The following is a 22,896-nucleotide window of genomic DNA, read 5'->3' on the forward strand; positions in this document are numbered from 1 at the left end:
AGAGTAAATGAGAATTAAGTGTAGGAATACCTTTAGTTGCTAAGATAGTACATGCCATGCTTCATACTTGTTAGTGGTAACAGTAGGTAACTTAGCGCCTTACTCAGTAAAACTCGCTTTGTAGCTTGATAGATGTATTTTTATTTTAAGAGTTGTTGTTGCCGTATTAGTAAGTGTTGCATCATCATTTCATGCATGTAGATCATGAGTTGGTAGAGTTTGTGCCCGTGGATGAGCAGGACTATGAGGAGGTCATTGAGGAATATGAGGAGGAGATCCTTGTGCAGGAGGGAGCCTCGAAGCCTTTTTGTGCTGACTTTGTTGACCCACCGCCAGCCCAAGGCAAGCCTTGGTGCATAACCCATATTTTTAATGATCACTGAATATATATATGATGTGCATTTACGTTATAGGCATTTTGTGCAAACTACATGCATAAATATATCTACCTATGAGTCCTACTAGTATAGGTCGAGTAGCTGCTATGCTCAGGATTTTAGTAGCGTGGGTAACCTGCCGTTACTCACAATAGGTGATAATTATGATCACTCATGATAAAATGGTGGAAAGGAAAAGTGGTGACTAGACAGGGATATGGTTTGGGTACTAGTGGGTGTAAGAGGTTGTGTCCTACGGCCAACAGGGCATAGCTTGGTTACACTTTTTCCCTGTCTGTGTCGGTTAAGGACCGGCCGTTGCATTGGATGCTAGGCAAGTCATAGACTTATTATCCCGAGCACATACTTGGGTATGGGAGCAAGGAAGGCTTGTTGCTCTCTTGTCATGGGTTTCGGCTCTTTCTAGACCGACTGATTGGAGCCGGGGATGGTAGAGGTCCTTGCACCGCACTAAGTCCAGGAACTTAGGAGCGGGGACTTGGAGTCCAAATTTGGACGGGGACCTAGACCCCATGATAGGAGGGTGATGGGTTGGTCCTGCTTGTGCCTAGGGTATAAGTGGGGCATGTGTTTTCGGGGTACCCAGCTGGGGGTATTGATTCGCGAATCACCGGGAAATTCGGTACGACTTGTCTAAACTCTAGCACCGTAGTAAGAACTGAAAGATGGAAGGTGATGGAATGAAACTAATTACTCAACTCTTGCTTGAAAGTAGAACATGTGCTTATATAGAATGGTTAGATAATGAATTAATCATGGTGGCTAATAATAACATAAATAAGGACTCACTATTAGTATTGCTCTCTACAAAAAGGAAACCAGCAAACCTTAAAGCTTTGCATATCCATTGGAGTCAGAAAATTATTCCCACTAGTCGGGTAAGTCTTGCGCGTACATTCTGTACTCAGGGTTTATTTACCCCTATTGCAGGTAATGCTTGAGGAGTACCATTGTGTGAAGGATTCTTCTGGTGGGCACAGACGGATCCTTGTTCTTTATCGCTAGATGTTTATTTTTATTACGCTGTTTAACATTCCATTCTCTGACTTTAGAAATGTAATAATGTAATTTTTAAGAACTCTGGATGTATGAAATGTATTAAGTATTGTAACTCGTTCTTATTATTGGATCCTTGGGGAAAAATGTGGATCTTTCGGGTTCTCCCTTGGGGTGTGCCCGGCGGATACCGCCCGCTGTAGCTTGCTTTCGGGGTGCTTAGTGTCTGGTGGAAGACGAGCACCTCCATAAGTATGTTATTTCGGGTGGTTCTACCATAGATGTTGTCTTGCGGTTATATTTTTCTCATACATTTAATTTAGAGATTCAGTGTTCTAAATCACGTTTTTTGCAAGTATGCAATAGTTTTTGTAATTTTTATAACAAACTGCTTTGGGTAAATTATCACATGTCATTTCACAAGCCACAATCACATCATAAATGCAATTGTTCAATCAAGATATGCAATTATTTTACTCATACTATTATTAAATTTCATTTACTTCCACTTGATGAGAAGAAACCACTCAGACAGATTTGTCCTAACATAAGTGGTCGTTTACAGCACGAACAAGCATTTATTATGGATGATGGCCCACTTTAATTGTTCCCTATTCCTTTGTTGTGTGCAACAAGCTCATGTGACCATGATACATTTGTTGTGAGCTAAACATAGCATTACAGATCTTGCATGTGTACTTCTGCTTCTTGACTCTTCGAAAATTAATTGTAGAATCCATAACCTCTTTGATGGTGTTATAAGAATTGCCGCTTGGAAAACCACTTGGCACATGTTGCTCTCTTTGGACAAGTGAGGGCATGGGGGGTTGATTAAACAAAGTTGGTTTGACATATGGTGTTTTCCCATAAAGGTCATCATGGGATGAGGATGAAGATCCAAGAGTTTTGTGCATCCTATCCTATAGATAGAGTGATGTGAGAGATTGTAGAGTTCCATAATTTAAGTACAATGATAAAAGGTAAGAAAAAGAGACCAAACCTTGGGAACATGCAAGGCAGGGTCGTGGAAGATCGGACCAGGATCAGAAACTCCAGCAATGTCAAGGTGGGCTTGGAGAATAGCCATAGGGTCTCCTTGGAGCAAAGATTCTATTGACTGGGGCTCCAAGGACAAAGCCTTCTTCCATGCATACTCACTTATGTTAGTTGTCAGAAACATGTGCATAAGCTCTTGTTCATTCTTCGGGCTTTGCTCCATCCTTGTCGATGCAATGATGCTAGTTGGTGGTATGGGAGTAGAAACTGAGTGGAGTTGGTGTGGTATTGCTTTACTATTATTGTAGTAGCCCTAGAAGGAGTGAGCATGGTCATTAGGTGCACTGCTAGAAAGAGCTGGCATGCTTGTTTTACCCCTTAGCGCTTCACGCAAAGGGGAAATTTCATTGTCGCTCTGCCTAAATTTCTCATCCTTGGTGGGGTAACTATTATGTTCCATGGTGGATGGTATTCGAAGAGGACATTGAGACTTATTTATAGGGATCGGTAGACAGAGAACATTGTCTATCATGTGCATTTTTTAGTATCACTTTGTAGAAGAGATATGGCTATGGGTTTCTATCATTAATTCGCTATAGAACTAGATGTCCTTCATGATTGTTTTTTCAATATGTTTTATATTAATTGATTAAGAAAGGATGCGGATGTGTGCTATAGTCATTAATTTGTTACAAAATCGGATACGGTTTATAAAGTCGTGTATTATTTGAAGCAGATGTGTTCTATAGTCATTAATTTGTTACAAAATCGGATACTATTTATAAACTCGTATATTATTTGATGCGTCATGTGATGCGTCACAGATATATTTTTCATTAATTCATTACCATAGTGATATGACTATCTAGCACTATCATTAATCCATTGTAGAATTGGATGCGGCTGAACGATATCATAGTGCGTGTTTTTTTTCATTAATATATTACAAGAAAGATGCTGCTAGATAGTGTAATTAATTAAATATAGAATTAGATGTCTATAAAAAATTTAAGTGTGGTTTTAAATACCATGTATTTTTTTAAATGCAATATCCCATATGCAAGTAGTGTATTTTTTTATAATAATAATCCCATAAACATGTCACTCTGTTAAAGTGTCCCTTATCTGTGTTGATAGTCAATATGATGCTAAAACAAATCTCTTAGCTCTACCATGATCTTCATTTGTGTAGAATGATACATGCTTGCATCTACCTTCGCCAGTTCGCATGTGGAGGGGTTTGCCGACCTCAAGCTAGAAGCAGAGCTTCAGTGGATGGCATCAAATTTGAGGAAGAAGAAGGACTGTAGTTGTTGAACCATTTGTAAATCTTATTTTCCTTGATCTAGAAGTTGTGCTTCAATTGAGTTTGCTTTGTAAAGCACGTGATGGCTAGTTGACAAGTTTTTAATTGGAGTTGTTTAGAGGTCTAAGTATGTGTTTTATTTTTAAAAATTTTAAAATTTAAAATTTAGAATTTCCAAACGACCTTGAATGGTCACATGATCAATACAAAAGGTGTAGTGGTCGACCTGGTCTACAAGTCTACAGTTGATAAGTTTTTGTTTGAAGTTGTTTAGTCTTAAATATTTATTTTAGGTGCTCATATTTTGAGATTAAATTTACCAACATTCTTAGCCGGAGACACACCCTATACCAAAGTTGTAGTGTTTCACAAGATTTAAACTTTGTAGTTGAAATATTTTTTCTATTATTTGAGACCATTTAATGGACAAAATATTCAATACTAGATTTTGTACGAAATGTTAATACAAATGATAGCAACCTATATTTACACGCAGTCCTCCCACTTTCAGATTCGCACCCACACACGCTGCCGGTGCCAGCGCCCAGCCAGATCCGAAAAATGGCGCCAAAGAGGAGAGCTACAAACTCGAAGAGAACAAGCCCAAAGAGAGCAAGTACCGAAGCCAGATGTGACGAAGAGTGGACGCCGTCGCGCACAGGAGAAGTGGAGCTCGAGAGATTGGTGGCGGCGGGCGTGCTTCCTGACTGCGTCACCGTCGAATGGCGGCCAGCCAGTGGTGAGCCCTTCCCAATGCCTAACACCGATGAAGTTGTAGTCTTTGAAGATTATTTCTGGGGTGGGTTGGTGTTCCCTGTTCATCCATTCCTGAGGGATCTAATGGAGCTCTGGGCGGTTAGCCTATGCAACCTTCATCCCAACACCATTCTTCATATCTCAATCTTCATCCATTATTGTGAGGCGTTCCTTGGGATTTTGCCGCACTACAACCTCATCATACATCTCTTCTGGTTGAAGAAGAAAGGCGGTGGTGGCTCTAGGGTGGTCGGCGGCGTCTATTTGTAGCTTCGGGATAGAATGGCCAGTGAGTATATTAACATACCGCTGAACACTTCTCTGAAAGGGTGGAATTCTAAGTGGTTCTACATGAAACAGAGCCACCTTATAATCTGCTATGATGTCCACCATATCCCGGGGAACTAGAGGAGCTAGTCAGAGAAACTGAACAATGTTGACATGGAACAAGTGACAGAGCTCCTCGACCTGATTAGATGCATGGAAATTAGAGGTGAACTAGTGGCAGCAAGCTTCATAGTGCGCCACGTCTAGCCCTGCAAGAAGAGGGCCCACCCGGCTTTTGACTATAGAGGTGATGACGATGGGACCCGGGAGAGGACGGAACGACTGACGAAGAAGGATGTCATGGAATGGGCCATAGAGCTATTCGCTCCCAACATTTCATTCGTCTAGCCAAAGCAAACGAGGGCATTCAATTGCTCATATCCGCACCCGGAGGTAATCATCTCAATTTTTTTCTAAGACTTTTAATCCTGAAACATCGATGAGCTGAGAACTGATTTACTTAAGCAAAGATCCATTCACAAGGAAGAGCAATGTACTTCTCCGGTGTCCTAAGGGTTGATTGGTCGAGGGGAGTAGATGCTCGGCGATCAGCTTGGCCTAAAGAAGGTGCGGCCAGCACCTCATCAGAAGTCAGAGGCACCGACCCTGGTCGTACAGAGACTTCACCCCTGGTGATGGAGAAAGTCTGGGGAAAGAGGGCTACGGCGGACTAGCTGGCCCAAAAGAAGAGAAAAATAGCAGCTGCCACGCCCCTTAAACAGGGCGATATCTCGCTTGGTGACGACCAGACCACTCGACTGCAAAGGACCAAGGTGCTTGAGTGGTCTGATGACGATGAAGATCCTAGTTGCTCCTCCTCCAAACACCCAAGCACCTCCGAGCAGCACGCGCATGGAGGAGCAACCAAGGGGAAATGATGAAGTCCCCGAGCATCTGGTGACAGAGGTTCCCGCTGGGCAGGCGACGAGAGTCCCCGAGCAATAGGCAGAGGTAAATCCAGAGCGATGGACGGAGAAAACCCCGAAGCAACAGGTGGAGCAGAGACCGACTGTGGAGGAGGCGAGACCTGCACCCCAGAATAAGGGAGTCGACCCAACAGCCGCGCCTGGGTGCTCGAGCAGGCATCGTCGATTTAAAAAATTGCACCGACAAACCAAATGGTAAGTACTTCCCGTATTGGAGTTATTTTGTTGTCTTGCCTTAGCTTGTTTTGTTTTTTTTTGTCGATTGACCAAATGTTATGATGTACTGCAAGTCATACAGAGGGTCTGGACCCATCTACCCAGACTAACGAGCAGCCTCGGGCCAATCCTGGAGCGGAGGTAACGCCATTAGCTCCCATGTCGGAGTCCCTGGGTGCTCGATAGCCAGTGGAAAAGTCAACCACCACTGCTGGTGGATTAGGAGACGGTGAGAGGTCGGCACTGGCGGGGGACGGGTCGGCGACAATACCTAAAGCAATGGCGGTTACTGCTGGGCCCTCAGAAGCTAAAACTGGAGGTGTCAGCGAAGCACCAGAGGCTGGGTCAAAGAGACCAATGGTGCCTGAGGAGCTAATGGCGCCCCCGAAGCCGTTAAAGTTCATTGTCGGACCCACTGTCTAGCCACAGGGCCCCCGATGGTTCCTCTCGCTGCTACAGAAGAGGAGGATGAGGTGGAGGAGATCGTTCATACCGAACCTCAAACCCAATCCATCCGAATCCTCTGCAAGCGCGATGATGAGGTGGTAGTTGTCAAGGAAGAGGACACCCCCAAGGAGATAAGGAGGCTGAAATCTGCCCTTGCTAGAGTAATAAAACAAATCAAGGTTAGTACTCAATCCTGAGTATTCAGTTTTGACGTGGGAGATCGAATACCATTGTTGTCCTTGTAAATTTTAGGGAATAAATCAGACTACTGAGCAGCGGCACCAGTTGATAAAGAGGATGGAACCCCTTGCCGAGGAGAACCAAAAACTCAAGGAGGCGATAAACCTCTTGGAGAGACACACCTAGAGGGCCCAACGTGAGTGAGACCTCGCTGAATCCAACGCGTGGGACCTAGAACACTAGAAGGGAGTCCTATCTGAACAGCTGGTGACTATGAAAGAATAGCTGTGGACCAAGTCCAAGCAGCTAGCCACTGCCTCCACACAACTGAAGGAATCTTTCGAGTAGTTGGAACAACTACGGAAATGCTCCAAGCAGAAGAAAGGTACGTGTGATCGACGAAAGTGCTTTGCATAGTTGGATTCGCTTCTTTTTGGTGCCAACTGTTGTACTTGTAGAACAAGATGTAGAGCTCAGCCAGCTGCGCTAGGCCCTCGAGCAACTCCGTGAGGAGAAGGCGAAGGAAATAGGGCAAGCGAGCAAGCTAGCCGAGGAGCTGAACGGTGAGTGTTCCCTGGTCGGGGTTATCTCTAAAGTATCTTTCGCACTTGATGGAACTTTGCGATGCTTGTAGACTACCGTCGAAGGGTCAAGGCACAATTCGATGTGCTGGAGCAGGACACCCGGACTCAAAGCGATAAGTTTGACATAGTAGTCACCGGAATCAAACTGTTGCTCGACTACATCGAACCAGAAGTGGCTCCTCAACCCGATGGCAGGTCACCGTGCCCGAACATCGTCATCAAAAGATGCAAGATGGTGTGGGACAACTTCAAGGGCTTCAGCCGCGACGCCGTTGTTACCCCCGCAACTCACACCCTTGCTGTGGTTCGGTCCCACTATCCAGCCACTGACCCTCAAGCGATAGGGGGCGGGTTCGCCGAAGGACTGAGTGAAGCAGAGACCCAGCAGCTGGAGGATGAGGTGGAGGACGCAGCGAAGAAATTGGCAAGCGATATAGATTTGTTCGGCGAAATGGACGGCAATGACAGAGCACAATGGTCTGCTTGGTAGAAATCATCTGTAATTTCTGTACAGTGTAGTTAGAATGTGTGAAAGCGTAAAAACACTTACAAATATGACAAATGTTTTTAGGTGCAAGTGTATGCAGTTTGCATGTATTTTAGCGAAAAACAAATCTTCGTAGTTTTAACCACATAGTGTAAGCAGAGTCCGAGCAGTTAGTTTGCTATTAACCCTTATGGCCTCGGCTAGCCCATAGTCCATAACGTCGAGCGCGGAGCCCGTGCACGTGTAGGAGGAATAGGCATGACCAAGGAACCACAGCCGACCACCCATAACATAGAGCACGGAGCCCGTAGCACGTGTAGGGAGAGATCAGAGACTGGGTTTTCTCCATAGAGAAAAGAACGGAACATGTGCTGCACGGCGGTTATCAAAATAACTTGGAGATATAGGTAAAATGATCGGTGTCCGAGCAATTAATTCTACGCTGAACTCTTGGCCTTGGCTAGCCCATAATCCATAACATCAAGCGTGGAGCCCAGTAGACGTGTAGGGTGGATAGGCGTGTACCAAGGAACCATAGCCGACCACCCATAACATAGAGCACAGGAGCCCATAGCATGTGTAGAGAGAGATCAGAGACTAGGTCTGCTCCAAAGAAAATAGAAAAGAATGCATGTTGTTCGCTGATCGGCGAAATATCTTGGAGATTTGAAGAAAAGTGTTCGGCGATTTGGAGAAAATGTGTTCGGCAAATTGGAGAATATGTTCGACAAAAGGGAGATTACGTTCGGCGAATTGGAGAATACGCTCGACGAATTGGAGATTACGTTCGGCGTATTGGAGATTACATTCGGCGAATTGGAGATTATGTTTGGCGAATTGGAGATTTGGAGAAATGTAGTCGGCGACAACATTGGTGGAGCTCATCATGAAGTGGCATAAAAACCCGTTGATTGTAAATGGAGATTTAAACCATAGCGTAGAAAAAAATGGAGAAAAATTACAGAAATCAAAACTTTATTCATCATAAAGTAGAGAGTACATATCTAAGGCGTTTCAAGGATAGAAACATATGAGGTGCTCTATATGCCAGGAGTTAGGAACATTGATTCCATCTAAGTCACATAGGCGATAAGACCCTAGTCGGGTAACATCTCTGACGACATAAGGTCCTTCCCAGGGGGAGGAGAGCTTGTGCATCCCTTTAGTTTTCTGCTTTCTGCGAAGGACCTAGGTCGCCGATAGCAAATGAACGACCTTTGACGTTGCGGTTGTAGTACCTTCGCAAGCCTTCTAGATACTTAGCTATGCGGACACAAGTGGTTAGGTGTTCCTCCTCGGCCCTATCGATGTCCTCTATCCGAACAGCTGTGGCTTGTTCTTCATCAAAATTTTCCACCCTAGGTGCTCGGAATGCGATATCCGCTGGAAGTATGGCTTCTGAGTCATAAACCAAGAAGTATGGAGACATGCCGGTGCTGCAACTAGCTTGAGTACGCAATCCCTAGACTATAGCTAGTAGCTCTTTGAGCCATCTGCCCAGATGTTTATCGTCTTTCTGAAATAATCTCTTCTTGAGGGCATCCAGTATCATACCATTCGCCCATTCGACCTGACCATTGGCTCTAGGATGGGCAACAGAGACATAATTGATGAAGATACAACGGTCTTCGCAGAAATCCCAAAAGTGATGACTAGTGAATGTAGTTATGAGGTCGGTGATGATGCTATTCGGGAGACCAAATCTGTGGACGATATCTTCAAAGAGCTCAACTACTTTCTTTACAGTAGCCTGAGACAAGCGGTTTATATTCAATCCACTTGGAGAACTTGTCAATGGCGACATACATGTACCAGAAACCACCTGGTGCTGGTTTGAAAGGGCCAATCATATCCAGTCCCTAGCATGCGAAGGGCCAGGAAGCTAGGATGGTTTGCTAGTTCCTGCGCCAGGACATGTATTTGCTTAGCAAAAAATTGGCATCCTTCACAACGTCAAATGAGGTCTTCTGCATCAGAGATGGCTATGGGCCAATAGAAACTAGCTCAGAAAGCCTTGCCAACCAGTGTTCTCGAGGCCGCGTGGTTGCCGCAGGAACCAGAGTGAATTTCGAAGAGCAACTTCACTCCGTCTTCTTGGGTGATGCATTTTTGCAAAATCCCTTCCTTGGCACTTTTCCTCATCAAGTTGCCATTTACCAGCACGTAATGTTTGCTCCGATGAGTTAGGTGTTTGGTCTCAGTTTTATCGGCTGGTACCTCGGCGCTAGAGAGGTACTTGATGAATTGTTCCCTCCAAACAGCGGCCGGCAAAGGTCCTATAAGTACCAGCTGCTCAGCGGGTGGAACTTCCTGAATTTCTTTTTCTTCTTTAATGGATGGTGTCATAAGATCTTGGACGAAGACCCTAGGTAGAACCACAGCATGAGAGGAGCCCAACTTGGACAAGTAATTGGTGATCTGATTTTGGTCACGTACCACGTGGTGGTACTCGATACCGTAAATTTTCCCTTCAAGCTTCCTGATTTTGGCTGCAATAAGCGTCCATCTTATCGTTGGAGCAAGACCAATCTTTGTTAAGCTGGTTGATAACCAGTGTGGAGTCTCCATAGCTCAATAGCTATACGGAGTCCGTGGAGACATGCTTCATATTTAGCAGCATTGTTGGAGGCCGTAAAGTGTATCCGGAAGACGTACCAGAGCTTATCCTTGGTCGGCATGATGAACAGAATACCATCACCAGCACCATTGATGTTAAGGGCGCCATCGAAGTACATCATCTAGTGCTTAGGGCAGGTAGTGGCGATGGGCTCTTAGATCTCGGTCCATTCAGCAATGAAATCAGTGAGCGCCTGAGACTTGATCGTAGGCCTGCTTCTAAATTCAATGGAGTAAGTGCCGAGCTCGACCGCCCATTTAATGATATGGCTATTGGCCTCTTTGTTGCAAAGGATGTCTCCCAGAGGGAACTTGGTGACCATGGTGATCTTATAATACTCAAAGTAGTGGCGGAGTTTGCGCGATGTAATCAGGATGGTGTATAACAACTTCTAGACCTGAGGATAACGGGTCTTGGGCTCGTTAAGAACCTCACTGATGAAGTATACTGAACGCTACACCTTATAGGCATGTCCGGCCTCCTCGCATTCGACCACAATTGCTGTGCTGATGACACAAGAGGTAGCGGCGATGTAGATCAGGAGAGTTTCGTCAGACCATGGTGCAGTCATGATCGGAGGCTTTGTAAGGAACAACTTAAGCTACTCAAAAGCTACGTCTGCCTCTTTCGACCAGGAAAAGTGCTTAGAGGCCTTGAGGAGTTTGAAGAAAGGTAAACCTTTTTTGTTGAGGCATGATATGAAGCGACTTAATGCAGCCATGTAGCCTTGTCAAGATTGGTTGAAGAAAGCTACGTCTATATATCCTTGACGCATGTTGGTTGTTTCATTTTGGTGATGGTGGAGACCTTGTCAAGATTGGGTTCTATGCCTTGTGCGCTGACAATGTAGCCCAGGAGTATACCGGATGGAACTCTAAAGATGCACTTTGAAGGGTTCAGCTTCCATTAGTATCTTTTTAGGTTGGCGAATGTTTCTTCGAGGTTGGCGATAAGATTATTGGCGGTCTTGGACTTGACGACCACATCGTCGATGTAAGCTTCAATGTTGCGGCCGATCTGTTGATCAAGGCACATCTGGATAGCCCGTTGATAAGTTGTCCCGGCGTTCTTGAGTCCAAAGGAGATGGTGGTATAGCAATATGCGCCAAAAGGTGTGATGAATGATGTCTTGATCTGATCTTCTTTCTTGAGAGAGATCTGATGATAGCTAGAGTAATAGTCAAGGAAAGAGAGTAATTCAGTAGCCAGCGGTGGAGTCAACAACCTCGTCTATCCAAGGCAAACCGAAGGGGTCTTTAGGGCAGTGTTTGTTAAGATCAGTATAATCAACACACATTCTCCATTCTTTATTCTTTTTTCGAATGAGAACAGGGTTTGCTAACCAATCAGGATGATACACTTCTTTTATAAATCTGGTAGCTAAGAGCCAGTTTTATTTCTACCCTAATAGCCTCCTTCTTGTCTGGCGCGAATCGATGAAGTTTCTGCTTGATCAGTTTGGCTGTCGGTAAGACATTCAAGGAGTGCTCGATCTTCTCCCATGGTACCCCCCTGGCATGTCTGTAGGTTTCCAAGCAAACACATCGGCATTGGCATGTAGGAAGGAGACGAGCGCGCTTTCCTATTTGGGGTTAAGATGAGCCCCAATCTTCACGGTCTTGGAGGGGTCGTCGAGGCCAAGGCCAACCTCCTTGACTTTTTTTGACTTGGCGGAGGCGCAAGGAGGCTCTAGCTTTGGGATCTCCATATCTTTGGCAGGCATCGTCTTGGCTTCGGTGACCACGCTAGCCATCTGGATGGAGAGGTCGGTAGCTTCAGTGAGGGCGAGACTCTCTGTCTCGCAGGCGTAGGTGATGGTGAGGTTGGCCCATAGGGCCAAAACTCTAGTAGGTGAAGGCATCTTCAGCACCAGATAGGCATAGTGCGGCACGGCCATGAACTTGGCTAGAGCTAGCCGACCAAGTATGGTGTGGTAGGCGGTGTCGAAGTTGGTGATGTAGAAGTTGATGTGTTCGACGTGGTAATTGCTTGCCGTGCCAAACTATACTGGTAGGGTAATCTCTCTAAGTGGTTTGGAGGCCCTGCTAGGTACCACACCCTAAAAGAAGGAGTTGAAAGGTGTGAGATCTGACAAACCAAGGCCCAGCTCTTTTAGGGCTCCGGCGAAGAGGGGATTCAGAGCGCTCCCACCATCGATGAGCACTTTTCTAAACAACACCTTTTGGATGGTTACATCGAGGACAAGGAGGAAGCGCCCTGTGTAGGGAATGTCCGCCCACTGGTCATCCCTGCTAAAGGTGATGGGGACCTCAGACCATGGGCGATAGCTGGGGCTGGCGATAGCATCCTCCGCAGTGATGTTGAGCACCCGCCGTGTGGCGAGCTTCCATTCCCTTCTGCTTTTAGTGGAGGCAAGGCCCCCGAACATGGTGGCGACCACCTTGTCGTGGTCCTGGAAGGCATTGCCATTGCCCCCAGGTCATCGGCGACCTCTGACTCCATCATTGGCGTCATCATCCAGCTTTCTGTTCTAGAATTCCTTAGCCAACCCAAGGCAGTCCTTCATTTTGTGCTTAGCGTTCTTGTGGAACGGGCATGGGCTGTCGAGAATCTTCCTGTACTGCTCATCATAGTTGTGCTTGGCGCAAGGTTCGTTGATGGTAGCGATGATGTGGTCTGGCTAGCGGCGGTAATTTTGGCTAGATTTGGGCCCTTTTTGCTGATCCTGTCTGCTCTTATAAGGATAACTATGGTCGTTGAAACGACGGTCGCTGTGGCATCAATCGACGGGGCGGTCATCATACCGGTGTGTTTGTTGTTGGGTGCCCGCATCCTCATTGAAGCGCACCTCGGCCTCCTCGGCATTAGCGTACTGGTTAGTGGTTGTGATCATCTCGCTGATCCTAGTAGGCGGCTTGCGGTTGAACTTGGAGCAGAGCTCGCGGTGGCGGAGTCCTCAGATGAAGGCGGTGATGACCTCAGCTTCCGTGACGTTGGGGATAGAGTTCCTCATCTTAGAAAAGCATTGGATGTAACTGCGGAGGAGCTCAGATGGCTTTTGGTTGATGCGGTTTAGGTCATTCTTGGTGCCCGGCAGAGTGCACGTGGCTATTTAGTTATTGGTGAAGACTTTTTTCAAATCCTCCTAGGATTCAATGGAATCCGGGGCAAGGCTGGTAAACAAGCTCATGGCGGCAGGCGTCAGCATGATAGGAAGGTAGTTTGCCATGACATTAGAGTCTCCACCGGTGGTGCGGACAGCAGTGGCATAAGCCTGAGCACTGTGTCGGGTTCATTCTTCCTTCGTAGGGCTCGACCTTAGTGATCTTGAAACCATGGGGCCATTGATGCGTTCAGAGTGCCCTTGTAAATGCTGGAGGCCCCTCGGAGTTGTCGATGACATCATCAGCAGTATTGCCATAGGCGAGTGGCTCAACAACTGAGTCTGAGTTAACGTACTCTTGTTCGTACTCTTGACGTCGGTGGATTTCATCTTCATGGCGACCGAATCGGCGTTCGTCGATGCACCGTCGTGCATCTCGATGATTGTTGAGATGCACCCGAACATCCTGGTTGACCTCCTGGTCATGTTGGTGGTGATGTTTGGTGCGATCACCCCTAGCTCCACCTTGGGGGGCTGCCTATCATCGCAGTGCTAGTCGGTGAAGTGACTTTGTCAATGGTTCAGAATTTTTAGATTGGCCAAAAAGTGGTCACAAGATCCTCGTTTCGTGGTCACAAGGTTTTTGTCAATTTTCATCCAGTTTTCTAAAAATTCCACAGGCCACGTCTTACACTTGTTTGAGCTCATATTTTCTGTGGTTACTGCTTTTGTGCTCCTAAGTAAAGGAAAAATATCAAAAAAATAAAATAAAAAAGTCGAAATTTCCCAAAAAAACAACGACAGCCCAAAAAATAGAAAAAAAGAGAGGGGCAAAAGAGGAACAATATCTAGAGGAGCACATAGAGAAACCCAAAGTGAGCTGTGTTTGCGTGTGCTGTCTGGTTCCTTGTTTGTGTTGCTGTTTCCATCCACCATACTTATTTTTCTCATACCTATCACCTTGCTATCCACCATACTTTTGTCACAACCTGGTACTTGCAACACTTTAGACCAGCAACGAGAACAAGTACTTTGGACTATAATTCAGCATTACTTTCTGTTACTGACTTGTGTGCCAAATATATATATTACTCTCTGTTTGCCTTCCAAGCTCCATAAATTCTTCAGATCAGTATAGACAAAGGGCCTTGCAATCTCGGTACCACTACCTCACAGGTATCATGAACCAGCCACCGGTTGTACCGCCCACTGCTTGTGTTGGTAAGAACTTGGTAAGAGCTTGGTAAGATGCTTCCACTTGCTATGAAAAGTGACACCACTACAACCACGTAGTCATTTGGTAGGGATAACTTTCACCTGTTTGTTCCTGTTTTTGTGTTTTCAATGGCAGGAGGTGAACAGACTACAGATAACAATCCTAAGGGTTTCAGCGAGTGTGTCAGCCAAGAGCAACTACAAGCTGTTGTAGAGGATGCCCAAAAAAGGATGAATGAAGCTGTCAGGAAGGCCGTCACTGACGCACTCATTGAACTCAACATTGGCAATAGCATGGAGAGATTGGACAAGAGAATTTCCATGCTAACCGACAAGGTTACTGAGTTGGAAACCTTCGTGGCGGGCAACAATGACGTTTCTGGCAGCAACACCGATGGTCAAGACATGGTGCATGATGCTGCTGGAAACATAGGTCGAGCAACTATCCGACAAGAGAGATTACAACAACGTCTACGCCGCAACACGACAGGTATGGGTGGTGTCCATCACCACCACCATCAAGGTAATAATCACCGTGTGCCCGATGATCCTTATGCTAAGATTAAGTTCACAATACCATCTTTTTTGGGTCATTATGATGCTGAGGGATATCTTGATTGGGAGATGATGGTAGAACAAAAGTTTAGTGCCCACCTTGTACCTGAGCAGCATAGAGTTAGACAAGCTACTAGTGAGTTTAAGGATTTTGCCATTATTTGGTGGAATGGGCTAGCTGCATAGGATGCTTTACCTGGTACATGGGAAGAACTTAAGGTAGCTATGCGTGATCATTTTGTTCCTCCTTCTTATCATAGAGACTTGCGTAAGAAATTGATGCGTTTAGAACAAGGAGATAAATTTGTACATGATTACTATGGTGAGCTCCAAAAGGAATTGATGCGCTGTAGTATTGTAAAGGGAAACGAAGATGCCATTTGTCGTTTTTATTCTGGTTTGAGGCGTGACATTCAGGACATTGTTGATTATAAAGAATTTAACACTGTCAACTAGTTGTTTCAGTTTGCTATGCTTGCAGAAAAGGAATTGCAGGGGCATGAACAACAGGGCAAGAGCAAGGTCAGCACCAGCACATACATGCCACGCTCGGCACCATCTTCGGGGCTGACCAAGCCAACCACTTTTCGGACGCCTCCACCAGCGAGCAAGCGACCAACAGCCTCTGGAGTTTCCGCTACACCTAAGACACCTCCCGCACGACCTTCAGATTTAGGTAAAAATTCTTTGCAGGTGCCTACCAAGAGTTCCTCATCCGTTGCATCGACGGGACATACTTCGGGTATTCAGTGCCATCGCTGCCATGGCATTGGCCATGTGCAGAAGGACTGCCCAAGTCAGCGGGCATATATTGCTACAGAAGATGGTTACATCAGCACCTCTGACATTGAGGATGAAGAAGACCAAGATGTAGATGAGGAGGATGGCGAAGTCCTTGGTGACGAGGCCACGGCGTCCTATAGGAGCATTATTGTATAGCGGGTGCTCAGCTCACAAGTCCAGCAGCCTGAGAAGCTACAACGCCATAACTTGTTCCAGATTTTCTTCGTCATCAGCGACCGACGAGCACGTGTCATTATTGATGGAGGTAGCTGCAACAATTTGGTGAGTTCTGATTTGGTCAAGAAGCTTAGCTTGACCACACGCCCACACCCACGTCCATATCATATTCAGTGGCTAAATGATTCTGGTAAAGCAAAGGTAACACAAACTTGTAGAGTTTCATTTTCCATTGGTTCTTATGCTGATTCTGTTGATTGTGATGTGGTACCTATGCAAGCTTGTTCACTTTTATTGGGTCGTCCTTGGGAACATGATAATGATGCTACACACCATGGTAGAAGTAATAAATACACTTTGGTGCATAAAGGAAAGAAAATTACTTTGGTACCTTTGACCCCTGCTCAAATTGTACAAGCTGATAGAGAACGCGCTGCTAGTTTGAATGATGTTCAATCTGAAAATCAGCAAGTTGCTAATTCTATTTTCCCACCTAAAAAGGATAAGTCTACATCTATTTCTAAGGCTGAGGGGATTAAATTGAAGGGTGGTGTTATGCTTGCAACAAAATGTGACTTTGCTTAAATTTCTGTTGATGATATTTGCTATGCTTTGGTATGCAAACGAGCTATGTTTTCACTTGATGATATTGTTAGCTCGGTACCTCCTGCTATCACTAACCTTTTGTAGGAGTATGAGGACATTTTTCCAGCTGAGATGCCCCGGGGCTGCCACCTATGAGAGGGATAGAGCATCAAATCGATTTGATTCCGGGAGCGACCTTGCCCAACCGAGCTGCATATTGAACCAATCCTGAGGAGACTAAGGAAATTCAGCAGCAAGTCTAAGACCTTTTGGACCGCGGGTATGTACGTGAAAGCCTTAGTCCTTGTGCCAGTTCCTGTACTTTTGGTTCCTAAGAAAGATGGAAGTTAGGCGTATGTGTGTTGATTGTAGAGCCATCAATAATATTACTATTCGGTATCGTCATCCTATTCCTAGGCTAGACGACATGCTTGATGAGTTGTGTGGTTCTATAATTTTCACTAAGATTGACTTACGAAGTGGATACCACCAGATTAGAATGAAACTTGGAGATGAATAGGAAAACTGCATTTAAAACCAAATTCGGGTTGTATGAGTGGTTAGTTATGCCTTTTGGTTTGACAAATGCACCTAGCACTTTCATGCGCTTAATGAATGAGGTTTTAAGAGTTTTTATTGATCATTTTGTGGTAGTTTACTTTGATGATATATTGATTTACAGCAAGTCTTTTGATGAACATATGGATCACTTACGTGCTGTTTTTAATGCTTTACGTGATGCACGTTTATTTGGTAACCTTGAGAAGTGCATCTTTTGCACGGATCGAGTTTCTTTTCTTAGCTATGTTATAACTCCACAGGGAATTGAGGTGGACGAGATGAAAATTGAAGCCATAAAGAGCTGGCCAGTTCCCCAAACTGTCACACAGGTGAGGAGTTTTCTTGGTCTTGTAGGATTCTACCACCGCTTCGTCAAAGATTTCAGCACCATTGCTGTCCCATTGCATGAGTTAACGAAGAAAGGAGTGGTGTTTCATTGGGGAGAGGCACATGAGGAGTCCTTTGACACTTTGAAGGACAAGCTTACACATGCACCATTGCTGCAACTTCCAAATTTTGGTAAGACTTTTGAGCTAGAATGTGATGCTAGTGGACTTGGCATTGGTGGTGTTTTGATGCAAGATGGTAAACCTGTTGCTTACTTTAGTGAAAAATTACATGGTCCTGTTCTTAATTATTCCACGTATGATAAAGAATTGTATGCACTTGTCCGTTCTTTAGAGACGTGGCAGTCATTATTTGTGGCCTAAAGAATTTATTATTCATTCTGATCATGAATCGCTTAAGTATCTTCGCTCTCAAAATAATCTGAATCGTAGGCATGCTAAATGGGTTGAATTTATTGAGTCTTTTCCTTATATTATCAAACATAAGAAAGGGAAGGATAATGTGATTGCTGATGCTTTGTCTAGAAGATACACATTGCTGTCTCAACTTGATTGCCGGATTTTTGGTCTTCAATCCATTAAAGAACAATATGCGCTTGATCCTGATTTTAAGGATGTGTTGCTTAATTGTAGAGAGGGACGCACATGGAATAAGTTTATGATCAGCGATGGGTTTTTGTTTAGAGCTAATCGCCTATGCATTCCAGTTGGTTCCGTTCGTCTTTTGTTGTTGCAGGAGGCACATGGAGGCGGATTGATGGGACATTTTGGTGCCAAGAAGACGGAGGAGGTGCTGTCCACACACTTCTTTTGGCCTAGGATGAGGCGTGATGTGGAGCGGTACGTGGCTCGATGTGCCACATGTCAAAAAGCTAAGTCGCGTTTGAACCCACATGGTTTGTATATGCCTCTTCCTGTTCCTTCTACTCCTTGGGCAGATATATCTATGGATTTTGTGTTGGGATTGCCAAGGACTAAGAGGGGGAGGGATAGTATTTTTGTGGTGGTTGATCGTTTTTCTAAGATGGCACATTTTATTCCTTGTCATAAGAGCGATGATGCTGTTCATATTGCTGACCTTTTCTTTTAAGAAATTGTTCGCTTGCATGGTATGCCTTCTACTATTGTTTCAGATCGTGATGCAAAATTCTTGTGTCATTTTTGGCGCACATTGTGGAATAAATTGGGGACCAAGCTGCTGTTTTCTACAACATGTCATCCCCAAACTGATGGGCAAACTGAGGTTGTGAATCGAACATTGTCCACCATGTTGAGAGCCATTTTGAAGCGCAATTTGAAGATGTGGGAAGAGTGTCTGCCACATGTGGAGTTTGCATATAACAGGGCGGAACATTCCACCACCAAGGTAAGTCCTTTTTAGGTAGTGTATGGTTTTAACCCCCGTGCTCCTATTGATCTTTTGCCTTTACCTACCACTGAGAGAATACATAGTGATGCTAGAGAGCGTGCTGATTTTATTCGTAAGTTGCATGAAACAACTAAAGCAAATATTGAAAGCATAAATGAAAAGTATAGAATTGCTGGTAGTAAAGGTAGAAAAGAGATTAAACTTGAACCGGGTGATTTGGTTTGGTTACATTTAAGAAAAGATAGATTTCCTGAGCTACGTAAGTCTAAATTAATGCCAAGAGCAGCTGGTCCTTATAAGATTCTTGAGAAAATAAATGATAATGCATACAAACTTGAGTTGCCACCCGAGTTCGGGGTTAGTCCCACATTTAACATTGCAGATTTGAAACCTTATTTGGGAGAAGAAGATGAGCTTGAGTCGAGGACTACTCCAATTCAAGAGGGGGAGGATGATGAGGACATCACTCCTTTGGATGTAACAGCTGATCCTCCAACAGTCATGCGAGGTCCAATGACCCGGGCTCGAATGCGTCAACTCAATTTACAGGTGAGCTCGTTCTTAAGCGATCCTTTTCATACTTTTGAGAATAGACTACTACCTAATGATGTTATCTTGCTTAGGAACATTGGAGAGGGTCAAGAGGGACTAAGAGGACATGGAGGAGGTGATGGTGACCAGCAAGGACGTCCAACACAAGCCGGAGGCCCAGTCCAACACGAATTCGAGTCTGCCTCGGCCTCCAGGACCAGTCTGCCTTAAACTGGTCGCCCAGGACGCATCTGGACTCCGTTTTCGATGATCCACATATGGATGAAAAGCTAATTTGATAAGGAAGACAATCCAAGTGGTTTCACATCAAAAGCTGTTCGGAATCAACGGGAATCATCGAAACAAGTCAGCGTCCAGAATCTGCCAGGGTGCTGTGACACCGTCTTTTGGTCCGTTGGACCATGTATCGAGTTTGGGCCCATTAGGGGCGCGTCCAGGGGTCTTGCACGACCCTAGAGTCTTCATAAACAGCCACCACCCCTCTATTAGGGTTTGGGTTTTGCTTAGATTATTCTGTCAAGAAACAGTTTCGCCGTTCTTCAGTTTGTGAGACCCCAACTCGTGAGATTAATCATACATCTGCAATTTGGTTGCGATCTTTCTTGTTCTTGCTTGTGTTCTTCGTTGCGCAGGCAGGGATTAGCCTTCTTGGCGAGGTCAATCTAGTCCATGACTCGGTTGATAACCAGAGGAGCTGTGGTGCTAAGATTGCAGGATTCGATCTTTCGATCTGAAGCCGGATCGGTGTGTCATTCTCTGCCACAACGATAGTTACCATCACCTGACGGAAGATCGGGATCCCCGTCTCCATTATATAGGCCGATACATGCATCATGTAATAGAATCTTGTTTCATCTAAAGCCCCCTACACATATAAGGATTAGTAAATTGATAGGACAACTAAAAGAATGCTTTAATAAATGTCTCGCCGTTCCTTTAATCTCTTGTTATGATCTAGAAGGTTGTCCTAAGTGGTTGGTTCCTATCTCTTATAGATGAATCTAAGGTCTGGACGTGAGAGCACCAGTGCCAGAGCGGGCCACGGTCTTGGTGAGGGCCAAGGTGAAAGTGGCCGAGCCAATGAGCACGGTAATGGGGAGAGCCAAGAGGCTCCACTATTGGCTCCACCTCCTCCACCACCGCCGCCGTCACCACCGATGACTCACGTGGAGATGATGGTGGAAATGATGGCAGCTCGCTGCGTGTTAGCCTGTGCCATGGAACTATTGGCAGAGGTTGTCGTTGGCATCGCTCGTGGAGGCCACGGGGGCAATGGTGGGAACGAGGGCAGTGCTCGTGGTCTTAAGGGACCCTACTCTTACTAGGATTTCCTCAAGACGCACCCACCCACATTCACACCGTCAGTTGAGCCCCTAGATGTGGAGCATTAGCTTCGCATTCTGGAGCAGAAATTCCTATTGCTCAACGTGACTGATGAGCAGAAGGTGCGTTTTGTAGCGCAAATAGTTGTTGGGGTCCGCGAGTGCATGGTAGGATACCTTCAATGCCATGCAGTAGCCAGATCACTGGGTGACCTAGCAGGAGTTCACCACAGCATTCAGAGAGTTCTATATTCCTGCTAGTGTCCTCAACAGGAAGCTGACTGAGTTCCTAGAACTGTAGCAAGGTAGTTTGTCAGTGATGGACTATGTCAATAAGTTCAATCACTTATCCTAGTATGCTGAAACTCATATGGATACAGATAAGAAGAAGAGGGACCGCTTCTATTGCGGCCTCTCTTGCAGCCTTTAGGAGAAATTGTATACTAGGAACTATTAGACCTTTGGGGCAATGATGAATATTGCCATCGCCATGGAGGGCTTGCAGCGGGATTCCTAGGCAGAATGCAAGCGTAAGCGGGTGGCTATGGGGTCTTCTAGCCACCCCCATACTCAAAAAGTACAGGTTGTCCGATGGGTGCCCTATCAATCATCAGGCATGCATTTGTTTCAATAGTCACAGCATACTTCCTAGGCTTCTTACACATAGTACCGTGCACCTACTCAGTAGGTGCCACATCAGCAGCCCCAAGGGCAGCAGGCCCCACCTCATCTACGACAGAGAAATAAGTCGGGTGCTTGTTTCAAATGTGGCAAGGATGGCCACTATGCCTGAGAGTGTCCCCAAAACCAGCCAGCCTAGTCTGCTCAACCATCAACTAACTCTAGGCTAGTCAAGCGGACAGTGATCAAGAAGCAAGTGCCAGTCAATCGATCTGGACATGTGAATTTCACGGATGATGAGCAGATATTGCAGTAGGAACCAGTGATGGCTGGTGTGTTTACCATTGATTCCCATCTAGCTTATGTGTTGTTTGATTTTGGTGCATCACATTCATTCATGAGCATAGGATTTATAGACCGGCACAATATACCTCTTATGGATATACTGTATGCCTATAGAATCCATACTCCAGGGTGTGTAGATGTGCATCAATACTCGGACTGGACATAGTGAGCTTGGTATTAGCCACTCACACCAACCGTCTCTAGTTTATGGTGCTGCCTGGGACAAGGCATTGATGCAATTCTTGGGATGAACTGGTTGTGGGTATATGGGGTAGTCTTGGATTTGAAGCAAATAATTGTGGAGTTATGACTTCCTTCCTCTAAGGATCGGATGTCTCTTCTTGTACCCAAAGATCCAGTTTACCTAGTTGCTGCTCATGCTAAAGCTTCTCCTGATCTTGCCTCTATTCCGGTAGTATGTGAGTTCCTAAATGTTTTTCCTAAAGATCTACCTAGGTTGCCACAAGACAGAGAGGTGGAGTTCTCCATTGAGCTAGAGCCTGGTACTGCTCCTATCTCTCGACGCCCGTACCACATGGCTCCAAAGGAATTGGCAAAAATGAAGAAGTAGTTGGAAGAATTGTTGGAAAAAGGCTTCATCCGTCCTAGCTCTTCACCATGGGGTTGTCCAGCCATTTTTATGAAAAAGAAGTCTGGCACTCTATGGATGTGTGTGGATTACCACCCTCTTAATGCGGTAACCATTAAGAACAAGTATCCCTTGCACCGCATAGATACTTTGTTTGATCAACTAGTTGGTGCCAAGGTGTTCTCCAAGATTGACCTTCGTTTAGGCTATCATCATATCAAGATTAGACCACATGATATACCAAAGACAACTTTTTCTACTAGGTATGAGTTGTATGAACACCTAGTAATGTCTTTGGGTCTCACCAACGCTCCTACATTCTTCATGTACCTGATGAACTCAGTCTTCATGCTGGAGTTGGACAAGTTTGTGATGGTATTCATTGATGATATCCTGATATATTCCAAAAACGATGAAGAGCATGCCCAACACCATTGGATTGTACTAACTCGATTGAGGGAACACAAGCTGTATGCTAAATTCAGCAAGTGTGAATTCTGGTTAGATCGAGTGTAGTTTTTGGGGCATGTGCTGACACCTGATGACATTTCTGTAGACCCCAGCAAAGTGCGAGA

At 45.3% G+C, this 22,896-nt stretch overlaps 1 pseudogene; it reads right to left on the reverse strand.

Moving 5' to 3' along the window:
• Positions 1 to 1,994: 1,994 nt before the first annotated feature.
• LOC136455628 (uncharacterized) lies at positions 1,995 to 2,754 on the reverse strand (annotated as a pseudogene).
• Between the last annotated feature and the right edge of the window lie 20,142 nt (positions 2,755 to 22,896).

Source organism: Miscanthus floridulus, chromosome 5, assembly GCF_019320115.1.
Source record: "Miscanthus floridulus cultivar M001 chromosome 5, ASM1932011v1, whole genome shotgun sequence".
Lineage (NCBI taxonomy): Eukaryota > Viridiplantae > Streptophyta > Magnoliopsida > Poales > Poaceae > Miscanthus > Miscanthus floridulus.